This window comes from Camelus bactrianus, chromosome 14 (assembly GCF_048773025.1).
Source record: "Camelus bactrianus isolate YW-2024 breed Bactrian camel chromosome 14, ASM4877302v1, whole genome shotgun sequence".
NCBI lineage: Eukaryota > Metazoa > Chordata > Mammalia > Artiodactyla > Camelidae > Camelus > Camelus bactrianus.
In genome coordinates this window covers 39,730,134-39,744,704 of record NC_133552.1, presented here as the reverse complement: position 1 = coordinate 39,744,704, position 14,571 = coordinate 39,730,134, and the positions used below count along the sequence as shown (strand labels likewise).

The following is a 14,571-nucleotide window of genomic DNA, read 5'->3' as shown; positions in this document are numbered from 1 at the left end:
TGGTGGAATCCATTTTATTTTCTATAAATAATGCCATCATTAGTATCTGCATGCCTTAAGAGTTTTTCCTAACCCTTGACCATTTGTACAAATAACTAGAAAAAAAATTACTGGGTGGGAAGGTCAAGTCTTTTTGACATATGAGCCAACTTCTTCCTAGATAGTTTTTAAGAATTTATAGTACCACCAAATTAGATAAATAGTGCGATTTTCAGCGCCTTGTCAACAAATTTTCTATCTTCAAAAATCTTTCTATTGTGAAAAATTTTAGCATAACAAAAGTAGAAAAATTGTATAATGAACCTCCACGTTCTTGTCATTCCATTTGCATTTCTCTTCTTAGTAGTGAGATTGAACTATTTTGGTATTTTGAATTTTTTATGTGTTTAATCATGTATATACTGGTGAAGAATGACATATTACTTCCTTTTCTCCTCAATTATTGCATATTTTATTTCAGTTTCTTGAACTAATTGCCTACACTGTATTTTGCAAAGTTCAGTAGAAACAGCTTACAAGGTACTCTTCTCCGTTTCTATATTTTAAAAGGAATAGTTCAAATATGTTACAAGTTTGCTGTAAATATCTAGTAGGTAGCATAGCATACCAAGCAATTTCTGAAAAAAAATGATGAATAGTGTATATGAGAACATAGAGACACTGGTCACCCTTACGTTCTCTCAGAGATAATTTACTTTCCTTTTGAAAGACACTTGAGTAGGAGCAAAACACCTTCTCCCAAACAAACATTGGATGATTCGAGACTAAGACGGAGAATATGTGAGGGCTGCCCTCTCCCTGGTTTGCTGTTGGTATTTATAGCAGGGCCATTCGTACTTGGTGGGCACTGAATGCCATTTTATTTTCACCACAATAGAACCAAGCCTATCTGATTTTTAGCGTCTTAGCCTCTATTTTCTGCCTGCCTTTCGTCATCATATATGTCTTAGAAATTAGCAAATGCTCAGAGAAGACTAACACTGATGCCCTGTCATTCTCTTTCCTGAGTCTAAAGTCCTGATCACATTGGTTGCCTTGAACTACAATTAGCGTCTCTCCAACCCCACAAGGCTGCCGAGAAGCCTGGACCAGGACTGTCAGCCTAGTCCTGCCTCTGCATGAGCTGTTCCTTGAGGAGAAAATGGCAAAGAATGTTAAACTCCTTTTAATTCACATCCCTTCTATCTGGGACTTCTTCCTCCTAAGCGTTAGCTGTCTTTTTAAGTCTACCATGTCTTTCAACAGCTAAGTTTTGTATTTTAAAACTGTCACTTTATAGTTCCTCTTGTGGAGATAGTTCCTCTGATACAAGCTAATCTGTCAGCAGAAGAGATCCCTGTGAATTTGAAATTTCAACATTGTCCGTTTCTGAAACTTCTCTTTGAATTTCTTGAGATTTATATGATAACTGTGGATATTTTTATTTTACTTGCTTTTTAAAAACAATGATCTACTTTTTCTTTAAATATTGCAAGTATTTATTTTTATATTCTGTAGCTTATAATTCCAACATCTAAAAGCTTGAAAGTCTGTCTGTTGATCATTGTTTATTGTTTCTGACAAGTCTCATTCATCTTAGTTTGATTCTTTTTTTGTTGGGTAAGATTATTTTGAAGTTATAGTTTATTTCATACTCTGTAAAGATTTTGGGATCCTAAATTGGTGATGATTTTTGTCAACCGAAATACAAAAGTAACTGGAATTACCAGAAATTGAGTTTATTCTGGAATAGCAGACAAATTTGCAATTCTGGAAATTCGATCTCTAGCAAGCTGCAAATTGGTGTGTTAAGGGTTTAGGGTGGGCTGTATTTATGGGTAAGGGGTGCAAAGAAAGAAGACTCCAGCTAGAGTCCAAGAAGTTAGTTTATTGGCTTGAGGATGGGAAGAGACTCTTGGCAGGTGTTCATTGGTCAGGAGACAAGCTTCAGTCTTCTCTAAATCAGGCATTTGTAGGAAATCAGTCTTAAGTTTCATCTTCCTGAGGACGCATGCTTGAGATTCTCCATTTCATATTTTCTGGTTCCATTGTAGTTTGAAATTCTTTCCCACTTTTCTCCAGCAAGCATGAGTCAGCTTCAGCGAAGAACCACCAGTAACAGCTTCCTCAGGCCTCCTCAACACTCTAGGCTTACTGCAAAGTCTCTGGATCATTCTCCCACTTTGTGTTAGGGGCCCAAGGCAAATGCTCCAGATCCTATCTTAGGTGTAGACATTTGCCTCAAAGGAATACTGGCTTTCATACTTACTCGGCAAGCTCTACCCCAGCTTTTCCCTCACTGTTCTTTCAGCTGTTTGGCTGTGCCCTTGAAGTTTTTTCTTTCGTTTATGTCCAGCAATGCAAAAAAATAGTGTTATTGTTGCAATTTTCCTAGATTGACTATTATTCTCGTTCTCTTGTAAGCAGACACCTTCTTTTTATTTTGCATTCTAAATTTTCCTGCATAGTTTTTTTTTTTTTACTTGTTTTATACCCTATACTTTTTTGGAGAGTAGGTATTTTGTTTAAAACTAAACTATTAACAAAGCTGACATTTTCTCACTTCTTAAATATTTATGAAGTAGATTGTTGGCATTTCCATGATTAAATAATTTTTGAGTATTTGTAAATTTGGTAACACTATATTCACATGTAACTTTGTATCTCCGAAATGAAGATACTAATTCTACCTCAGAGTATTGAATTATATCATGTAATAAATCAGAACAGTTCTGATCACAGTGTAGATGAGGACTCATGAACAATTTGATTAGATCCTTACATATTCTTTTCACAGCCAGTGCAATTCAGACTCACGCCTGAGCTTAAATAGAAACTGATGCAATAACAAGAAATGCAATATTATCACACAAGGAAAGAAATCAACACATATCTTGAATCTGAGAGAACTTTAGCAAATATTCAGAACTATGAGTATAAATTCATGAGTGTATTTGTGCTAATGTAATAGACTCTCTTCTAAATAGTAAGCAACTTGGAGATGGGAACTTTACATTTCTAACATCAGAAACAATCGTCACATAGAGTAGGCACCCAGTAAATATCTGCCATATTTAAATTGCAACCTATTTAACTAATATTAGTAGATATAAAAAAATGAGCAAGTCGTACGTATACATGTATGTATATATATATATGCATAAGATACTATTTATCAATATAAACTTTGTATTACTATGAAATTCTTCTTTATAGCTTTTGTAAGATTCAAAAGACAAACTGTAAACCAAAGATTGCCGTTACCAGAATAATTTTCTCAATAGGATGTTTCAAGAAGAAAAAAATTATTGCAAATCTGTGTTATTTGTTCTCAGTAAGCAATCATTTGGGAGTGATAAAATTATCTCATCAATGACTTTTTTTTTAATTAAAGTATAGTTGATGTACAATATTATGTTAGTTTTAAGTGTACAACATAGTGATTTTTTTGTTTAAAAACACTTTGAATTGTTGACCCCAGTAAGTCTGGTCACCGTGTATAACCATATAAAATTATTACAGTGCTGTTGGCTAAATTCCATATGCTGTGTATTATATCCCTGGGACTTACGTGTGTTATAACTGGAAGTTTGTTCCTTTTAATTCCCTTCACCTATTTTGTCCAACTCTCCACCTCCCTCCCCTTTGGCAGCCAGCCATCTGCTCTCTGTGTCTGTGAGTCTGGAATTGGCATAAATACCCGGACTGAGGAGAGTCATGTGGGGGTCGGAGCCTTTGCTCCTGTGGGAGGACCACCACAGCTGTGATATCCCTCCCAGCCCTGGTTCACAATGTGGGGGCTGTGGATGCATCTGAACCCCACCTCCCTGTCTCAATGGTGACTTTTTCTTTTTATCCTTAGTTGTGAAAGTCTTTTCTGCTAGCCTTTAGATTATTCTCAGAGACTATTGTTCTATATGTAGTTGTAATTTTGGTGTGTGTATAAGAGGAGGGGAGCCCTGGATCTTTCTATTCTGCCATCTTGCCCCCTGCCCCAACATGACATATATTTTAAGTACCAACTTCCAAGCACCATCACACACAAAATTTCATTTACTTTGTACAAAAAACTATCCTGAGAGTATATTCTTTGATCATTTTGACTCTGACAGAGGCTGAGAAACGTTCTTAATTTCTACCGTTTAGTAAGTAGTTAAGGTAGATTTTAAATCTAGGGATCTGTGTAATTTCAAAATTGATATTCTTTCTTCTACTCCCCCCCTCCACTTTTAACCTAATCTATTAGTGATGAGCTATGTTCAGAGTGACTTTTTAAAATATCAGCATAATATCCTGACATATTTTTAATTCTTAATATGTGATTTTTATTTACAACTTAACGGCAGTTTGGAACTAGTTATCCAGTATAGCGGGTGAACAAAAAAATCCCAGGCCATATGAATAAAACTCGTTTTATGATTTTAAAGAAGCACATTAGGAATATAAGAAAGTAGGCAACTGAAAAAATTAAATATGCTCTATTATATTTATTTCTCTTTCATGTTTTGTAAATTAGTTTTATGCATGTAGAATTATAAATATTTTAACAATTTCTCCTAATTTGAAAGTTTCTATTTGATCAATGTCTCATGAGCTTTACCTTTTTATAACATATCTTCAAAACTCAGTGTAGTAGACATTACTTCAAAATTCAGCATGCATTTTAAAAGTTTATTCTTAGGATAGGTATGAAGAACTATTAAATTCATATTCTCAATTGTCTAAGAAATGTCTATACTTAAATATCCAGAAAATTTATGCACATAAATACACATAAAACTCACATTCAGCATATTCTTTTTTAAAATAAAAGTCTTATTACAAGTATTCTAAAACACTCATTTTTTAATATTATTTTTGTTTTTTTGGGGGGAAGGGTAATTAGGTCTATTTATTTATTTTTTAGTGGAGGTACTGGGGATTGAACCCAGGACCTCGTGCATGACAAGATTCTACCACAGAGCTATACCCTCCCACTAAAACACTCATTTTTAAATTTAACTTTACTGTGCATATTATTTCCTCAAATTACAAATTATCCATATTAAAAGACTTTAAGATATGAAATATAAAAAATCTTGTTTTTCCGGGATTAAATATTTCTATGATGAAATACATGGTATAATTATTAAATAAAAGTTCTATAATTCAACACCAGGTCTTTACATTTCCTACTATTAAAAACCACTATTGATATCCTATCTAGAATATGTTCTATTAGCAATGCTTGCATCTGTCTTGGCTTCCAACTTGAGTCATCAAAATTGCTATGCCTCACATAGTTGATCAGTTCTCAGGGATGGTCTGATTTACACCAGGAGTTCTACTACTTTGGTTGAAGCTTTATCATCTTCTGCCCACAGACCTCAGATAATGTATGGATTTATCAAGTGGACTTATTTTTTTTCTGACAACACATTAATAAGCAATAAAGCTCTCCCTATCTCCAGTCTCTCTCTAGTTCCACTCATCCAGCTCATCACTGCCAAACTGATTTATCATAACTTCTAACATACTCTTTAAAACACAAAAATATAAGTAAAATCATAAAAGAAAAACTTTCATTAGTTCTCTATGCCCCAGGTCAAGCCCAATTTTCTTAACCAGTGAAACATTTATCCTTCACCATTATCATTCCAAATTTACCCAGCAGTTTCTTCCCATTCTCTCTCCATCACAGATATCTTGAAATGATCCTTTTAATTTTTATCAAATTTCACCACTCACTTCACCTCAGATTTGAAGCACCACACCGGTCAGTGCACCACCCACACTTTTTCCTTTTACCCCATTTTCTTTGTTGTCTAACCCCACTGTAAAATTCTCCCACCCATGGCTTCTCTGCTAGCCTTACTTATCTCTTTTCTGTAATATCTTAATATTATGTGCTTGCCACTTTAATTACACCAGTCCAGTTATATTGAATATATCTGTGTTTAATCATTTTCACTTTTCCAAAATAACACAAAAATTTTGGACACATTAAAAAGTTAGACGAATCATACAGTGAACTTCCATATACTCAGCTAAATTTTACAGTTAAAATTATGTTACATTTACTTTATCATATATTTATCCAATTATTATTCCTCTACTCATCCCTCATATTTTTTTTAGTGTATTTCAAAACTGTAGACATAAATACCCTTCAGACTGGACATACCACCAAGATTACTATTAACTAGATGTCAAAAAATTTTAGAGCTTTTGCACAATATTAACATACAGTGAAATGCACAAATCTTAAGTGCACCTTTACATGAATTTTGACAAAGACACATACATATGTAATTCAAAGTCCCAATAAGATAGAAAACATTACCATTACTCCAGAAATTTCCCTCAGATTCCTTCCTAGTCAGTCCCCAGCTTCCACATCTCCAAGACAACAACTTTTGTAAATTTCTTTATTCTTAAACTTCATATGAATGCAATCACACATTCCCTATTTCTTTATCTAAACTTTCTGTTATTTAGCGTATTTTGGTGATTTGTCCATGGTATTGTGTATATCAACAGTTCATATTTTCTTTGAATTGCTTAATAGTCGTCTGTTTATCCAGTTTCCTCCTGAGGAACACCTGGGGTACTTCCCGTTTTAACTATTATAAATAAAACTGCTGTGGGTGCCATGAATAAATAATTTTTGTGATCACTACACTTTCATGGTATGAGATGCATAAACCGATGTTACAAGACACATGACTTACAAATGAAATATGTGTGGAAAACATCACAAAAATATCTCCTTGCTTCTTGAAAACCATATAAATGTATGACTAATTAAATCACAAAAGAGTGTTGTTTTCGCTGTGCTTAGACATTACTAAACCTATTTACATTTTCATAGTTCTTGTTCTACTGATAATAATATTCCATGTGTTAGACAACAACCTGAGCTTTGAGGATTTTTTTTTTATGCATGTGAAATAGTCTTTGATATACCAGAATTATAGGATGTATTTTTATTTAATGTCAAAGCTTTTTGAAGAATTGTATATTATTTCTGTTTCACACTCAGATAGTCTTGATGCCTGACTTAAAAGAATACTTTTAAGATCATGCAGCAGTAATGTGGTTCAGAAATACTAATGTAAACTTGTAGATAATGAGCTATACATATAATGATATACCCATCAAAAGATGGTTTAATGCCAGGAACAAAATTCATGAATAAATACCAAGGGGAATAAGTATGTTTAATTTACTTTATTACACTTGAGTCATATTAGCTATACATATTACCCAAGGAAACCAACCATATCTGCTGAGAGGAAGATGATGGTTTCAATGAGGGTGATGTCAACCTCAATTTCTCTGGAGTAAGCACTTCTGGGAGAAGTGAAAATGCTGATGTCTCAGAAAGTTCCAGTATCTGTGTCGTGCGGGGAGTAGAGTTGTACATCTAATTACTTATTTTCCATTTTATATAAGAGCAAGTTATACCAAAAAAAAAGTATTTTATTTTGTATCAACAACAATGAAATATCCAACAAAAAGTAAGTTTCCATATTTAATCTAAACTTTTGAAAATATAGCTATATAGCTGTCTGTATATTTATCTAAGTCCATATTAATATGCATTTAGTAAAAATGTAAGGGAATTTTAAGAAAACAATTTCAGTTATTTTACACCTTTTGGCTGACTTACAGACTTTAAGGCCTTATTCCTCATCAACAACCCAAAGAACCTCTTGGTGCATGACATTTACTTATTTTAATAAAATCAAAACAATTAGAGTTGTGCGAGCTGTGTATTCCTTAGCATGATAATTATTCCAAATGTTGATGTTCCTCATATACGTGATGGAAATAATATTGCATATCTCTTTGAGACACTGTGAGAAATATCAAGACAAAGACACATGTAAAAAACTGAGCTGAATGCTGATTTAATAAATGACAGTAGAAGTAATTACTTGAAATGCTTTATACTATTAATTGCTGACAGTTTTTTTGGGGGGGAGGGTATTAGTTAGGTTTTTATTTATTTATTTTTGATGGCAGTACTGGGGGGTGAACCCAGGACCTTGTACATGCTAGGGATGCACTCTGCCACCAAGCTATACCCTCCTCCTTCATTGTTGGCACTTTTTCAATCACACTTAAACCACTAGTCTTTAGGATTGACGCCTTTACAGCTCATGGAACAAACCTAACCAAGAAGAGTCTCCTTAGTAAGCTTTTGACTTGTAGACAAAATTCCTTTTGAAAGGAAGTTTATGAACGACAAGAGTGCACTTATAGAAATATATAGGTGTCCTTCTGCACATCTGATTTGTACGTAGATATTTTTTAAATCTGTATCTTAGCCATTGTTTCCTAAATTTTATATGTATCAAAATTGCAAGGTCAGTATCAACTTAATCTTTATCAGATAGGATTTTATAACAGTGATTATTCTTTACTATAATAAAATAAGTATGTTTTATAGCAATCATGCAATAAATTATGTTCACTTAATCTTTGCTTGGTGTATTGTCATAAGATTCTAGCTGGAGGCATTTTTGTTATATATAATTACAATTTCCTTTTAAGTGGCTTCTTTACAGGAATCTGTAAGGGTGATCACTGTCAATGCCCACCTTTGAAGCACAGGCATGAATAATAACAATTTCATATACTTGGAAGTCTCATAATAATTCTATAAAAATCATTTTTTGTAGGTGCTCACATGTTGAGTAGAAAAGGTGACTTTCTGATAATTCTTTAATATTGTTTTTCCCCCAAATTAGGAAAAATAGATTTTTTTTAAATGTGTCACAATAATTGGAAAGAATTAATTATGAAATTGAGTTACAATTCTATCCCTTCTACTGCCAGTTCCTCAGCATTTCTTAGGTTCCAGCTTATCAGTTCACCCTTTGTGGATTATTTAATTCTGCTATAAATACTCATTGAGTATCTACTAATTTCCAGTCACTTTTCTCGATGCTAGTAAACCAAACAGCAGAAGTTCCTGACCTGCTGTTTAAATTATATTCAGGAGGCCAAAAACAAACATACAAATTAGTTAAGCTTATGTGATGACTAGTTACAGAGAAATATAAAGTAAAGAAAGGGGAGTGGGGAGCACAGAATGAGGGAACAGTGCTGCTGTTCTGTGAGGGTTGTCTGAGGAAGGCTACCCTGAAAACTTAAATCTGATATATGAACTGCTATCTGGAAGTTCAACCAAATTTTTCTTTTGAAAAGAAAGACTTCTTTGATTTATTATGATCAATAAAAATTTATTTGGCACCATCTCTGAGTATTTATATTTTATTGGTATTTTAAGAGCAAGAGCTAGCAAACTGTGGATACTAGACCAAAACTAACCCACCAATTGTTTTTATGGCTTTGATTTTTACATTAGAATCATTGAAAATAACCAAAGAATAATATTTCAAGGTGAATTTAGTGAATATTTGTATTTTGTGAAATTCAGATTTCAATGTCCAGAAAGTTTAATTGAGACTCACTCATTTGTTTACTTTTTGTTTATGGCTGCTTTCACTGTGTAATGCCTATATCATTGCAACAGAGACCCATAAGATGACCCACAAAGACTATGCTGTTTATCATCTGGCCCCTCATGGAAGAAAGGTTTCCAAACTCTGTTATAGAAGAAAATAAACCTCTGTATCATATTTCTAGGAAACTTGTGGTGCCACATATCACATTCCCTTGACCCAACTCTAATTTATTGGTAGTTGGAGTGGGCAGTTTCTGTGTGTGTTTACAATGTCCCACCACAAGCAGCCTCCTGGTCTACCTGCTTATCTGTGTAAGAGCACTGAGGTACTGAGAGCAAGCTCAGACTGCATGGCCCTTACACAGGAAGCCCAGATGTGCTGGTAAAGCTCTAGGAACAGTCTTCAACCAACTGGGTATGGAAGGATGTGATTCTATTGTAATTTCCCTTCCAGTGTTCACTTTTTTCTTTATATGCTCCACTTACATCTTTGTTGGCAAATTCTCTCTTGAGTTATCCTTTCTTTTTTTCTTTTTCTTTCTTCCTTCTTTTATAGAACAGCAGTGGGTTTATTATAGGAGACAAAAAAATTAGCACTTGGTGCTGTGCATGAACTCAGTAACAGAAGTGCAATGACCAATCACCTGCAGACTTTGATAGAAGTGAGGTAATTGGTTACTGATCATGATGCACATCTGTTATCTAAGTAGTGATTTATGGACTAAAGAGCTAGGAGCAAAGTTTGTACTTTACACAATTATTCACAGTTGATAACTTGTGATAATTAAAATCTGGAGGTGCGGACTGGTTTTATTTAACTCAACCATGGTAACTGAAATTCATTCATATCAGAACCAAGCAAAGCAAGGACTGTCTGTATTTGAGGAGACTTTACAGAATCATCCTGCAGAGATTAAAGGCCAGATTGTTAGGATATGAGACTGACAGGCAGAGGCTTATGAAGATGCAGCCCTCCTTTGCTTTGGTTGATAGGAATCAAGATTTTGAGAGGCCTTTTCTGTCCTTGACATAAGGAAGCCACATTGTACTACTGGGCAAGCAGAGGGCCTTTTGGCTCAGAATAAGCCATTTATGAGACCATTTAGTTCCTAAAAAAGAGTAAGCACAGAGATAAAAGCTGAGAATCTTTCAAATTGATATATTTTGGAAGTAAAAGAGAGAAAATAAGAGGAAAATTGTGTTATTACATTGTTCTGTTGATCATCTTATGCATGATAGCTGTGAACACTAAATGGAGCCTAGTTAGAGACAGAGCAGGTATACTGATGGCACGTCAAGACCACAGTAGTGACGACTCTTCCCTTAGAAGTTGATTGACTGAATGGACAGGAGAACGAGTTAAAACCATCCTTTATTCTACATATTTGCATTGCCTCCTTGTTGACGGCCTTGTTGCGGCCACAGGTCAGTTTCTGATTTTCATTAACAACCAGACGTCTGATCAGAAAGCCTGATATCTTTTATGTGAACTCAGAGCAAATTTTCTTAACATAGCCAAAAATAATAAGAGTCTTGGTGGGGAAAAAAAAAAAAGACATAAAAGGAGAAAAAGCATTAATTCTTAACTATGAAATAAAAACTTAATTTCCTTGAGTTTTTTTTATTGAATAATTTTATGATGGAGGATATATTATCGTATTTGAATATTTAATGGGTACCTTGGATTTTCATATATACAAAATTTTAAAGTTATCTAATTGTAGGGAGAAACAGATATATATTTTTCTTTCTATTGAAAAGACTTGGGCAGATCATTTTATTCTGAATTTGTCTCTTCTCATTTTGCATCATTGTTAGCATTGTTGAAAAGTGAAAATGGAAACTGAAATAGGTAGGTGGAATTAACCATCTTGACCTGATTTTTACTTCCTGGGCTTGAACTGGACTGACTGCATTCTCAAGAACTTTTAAAGAACAGCTTTTCATGTTGCCATTCTATAACTGGATAATTTCCGAAGCATTTAACTCAATAGTCATCATCATACGGCTTCAAGAAAATGATTCACTCACAATTCTGTATCAGAGGAAACTAAGCATTTGCAACTAGGTGGGGGAAATAACTTTAAAATACCGTATGACTTATTCTGAAGAAAAGCAATATAACAAAAGAAGGCTTATTCTTTCATCTCTGCCCTTTTGAGGACTGCCCTTCTTGATGTCTGCCTCAGTAACTCCATTCAGTCACTTTGGTTCCACTTCAGTACATTTTCTTTGAACTTGAAGTATATCATTGGCACTTTCCAGTTCAAGGTCATCAGTTTGCACCGAGCGATAGAAACAACTCAAAATAACATCATGTCAGCCTAAGCTCAGTTTGTTTTTCAGACACAAAAAATTGTCTTCTGGAATAGGTGTCGACTTACTGGGCTGCTAAGAGATATTTAAGGGGAGAACCATACTTCCCCAAGGGTCTCAGGGGAAGATTCACTAAATAAAGTTGCAGTATCTGTTTCTTTAACCATCTTTAGAATCAAGAAAGAAGTCCCATGTTAAATTAAATTCTGGTTGTTACATCTTTCCCAGTGAGTCTGCAGACAGACCACTTTCAGCTCCTAGAAGCTCTGTTCTGTACTGAAGAGCGAGGGAAGGCTTTTTCTGGTGAAAAGTGCATCACCTGTCTGTGAAGTTTCCTTTCGTAGCCTCACCGTCACTAGAAAGACACAAAACTTAGCGGCCATGTTGGTTGTTAACTATTCCTGGTGTCTCTTCTGAAGATGGATTTGGGTTAAAATTATAAGTTAAATTCTTCAAAATTTAGTCTAATAATAGCACTATTTTGCCCTTAGTAGTCAGTAGAGTTATATACATATAACTATGTACGTAAATTGATAAACTTATAAAATATAACAGAATTGACCAGTTATATAGAAAACTAGCGAAGTATACTGGTGAGAAAATTTCTTAAGGAATATTCTTATTAATAACTTTCATTGGAAAAAGATGAGGTATATTTTTAACTTCATGATCATTAAAAACTAGATAAAATATTTATATTATATGCTGACTAAATAGGAAAATGACCAATTTATTGACTACTATAAGTAAGCTCTACAAATCAAGAAATCTTTGTTTTGTATTACTCAACTTGTAACTAAGCAAAATTAAAGAGTGGAGTGAAAATAGAGCTTGGCTTTTGGGGTAGGCAGAAGAATGCCCTCCAAAAAATGTCTACATCCTAATACCAATGATCAATGAATATGTTAGTTTACATACCAAATGAGGGGAGGGGTCATTGTGAAGGCAATTAAGGCTGCTAATTAGCTGATCTTAATCATATTATTCTACATTAAATCAGATTATTCTACATTAACTCAGATTAAATCGGGGTGAGCCCAATGTAATCACAAGACTCAATGTCAGAGAGATACAATGTTGCTGGCTTTGAAGATGGAAGAAAGGACTATAAAGAATGCAAGTGGCCAACAAAACCACTTCTCCCTTGGAGCCCCCTAAACTGAAGAAAGCCTTACCAACACCCTGATTTTAGCACAATAAGACCTATTTTGATCTTCTGACCTTCAGAACTGTAGGATAATAAATGTGTTTTTTTAAGCTGCTAAATTTGAGATAACTTTTCACAGCAGCCAAGTAAATTAACATAACCTCTAAAATAAAAAAAATATAAAAATACACTCCTATTTCTGATGTAGCCACTTTAGGATAAAATGTATCAGTCACCTGTGAAGACTGCAGTTAGAGGAAAAATACTGTAAAAATAAAAAAAAAAATCCTGCCATATGTTGAGATTTAAGACATAGCTAGCTTGCTTGAATGAGACTTTGAAACTTAAATCAAGTCCTCACTTTCTGCTTTGAATGATATCTTTGGTTGCTCAGAAGCCATTAACTTCACATATTCTCAATGATTTTCTCTTAGACGGCTGACCGTATCTTAAATTCCCTGCAAAAATTTTGACCAAAGTTTTAGAGATTAAGGAAAATAGTTGTTCAAATACTTTCTTGTATATCCATACTTGCAAAATATGGGTTTCATAGAATTTGGTTAATTGGGATTAGGTTACACTATTTCTTCTGCAATGATTTGTCAAGACTTAGTCTTAAGAGAGGGGCATTTGCATACAATTCTTAATTTTTAGTTAGGCATCCATGAAATCTCAATGTTATCAAGCTTTGAAAATTCAGATCACCGTGAAGTGATTTAACAATTTAGTTCACCTTGGAATTTCAATTTGTACATATTTGAATAAAATATTCAATATAAAACATTATAAATACAGTTAAGCATAAAAGAAGCACATTTGTTTAAATAATATTTCATATAACTAAACAATATCAAATGACTTTTATGAATATTACAGTTTATTTTTATTCTAAAAATAATAGTAGTCTTATAGTACTTTATATTTAGTTGTATGAAAATTAGCTCATGTATTTAATAACATCAAAAGCAGACTTAATTCATCCAACTCAATATTTATATTATTACTGCTTTACTTCTGAATAAAAATTGAGTATAAATTCTATCATTTTTACTTCAATTAGTAAAACTTTTCCTGCCAAGTTGTTTACATTTGTTTAGTTCATTGCTGGTTATGTTCTAAAGAGTAAATGAGTCCCCTGAGGAATGTTTTCCCTAGTTTGCAACCTTGTAATACATTACAAGTAAAAGGATCTTTAATGCATAAGTAAAAGTACACAAGAATGTTGACTCTCTTTGTAGAGATATTTAATCAGTGAAGATGAAACATTGGTGAATGTGAGTCTAAACGTTAAGATTAAACACTGAACAAAATCAGTGTTTGTCAGTGTATATTTATCATATAAACATTTGTTCAAGGTAGGTGTTTTCACTGTGGAATGTTTAACTGAATCCATTAAAACACACCCCATCAGCAATTAAACTTATTCTTTCAATTTCTATTTTATTAGATTTATTGCATTTCTCAAATTTATATATAAGAAGCTTTTAGGAATGATAAGCTATTTTATTTAGAGATTATAACATAATTGATAAGGATAGAGATCATTTTATGTCTATACCTGGCATTTGTTTACATATCTTAAAGTTGACTTTTAAAACCTTCTGTTGTTTAAAGCATAAGGCAAATTTAAAGAGGAACTTGATAAAGAATTTATTAAATTAACTTCTTTTCACTT

The 14,571-nt window shown here is 33.5% G+C and overlaps 1 protein-coding gene across 1 annotated transcript in view; it reads left to right on the top strand.

Annotated features, from left to right (window-relative positions):
• Positions 1-14,571, top strand: part of KLHL1 (kelch like family member 1) — a 329,276-nt gene that overhangs the window by 251,329 nt on the left and 63,376 nt on the right. The window lies entirely within an intron of this gene.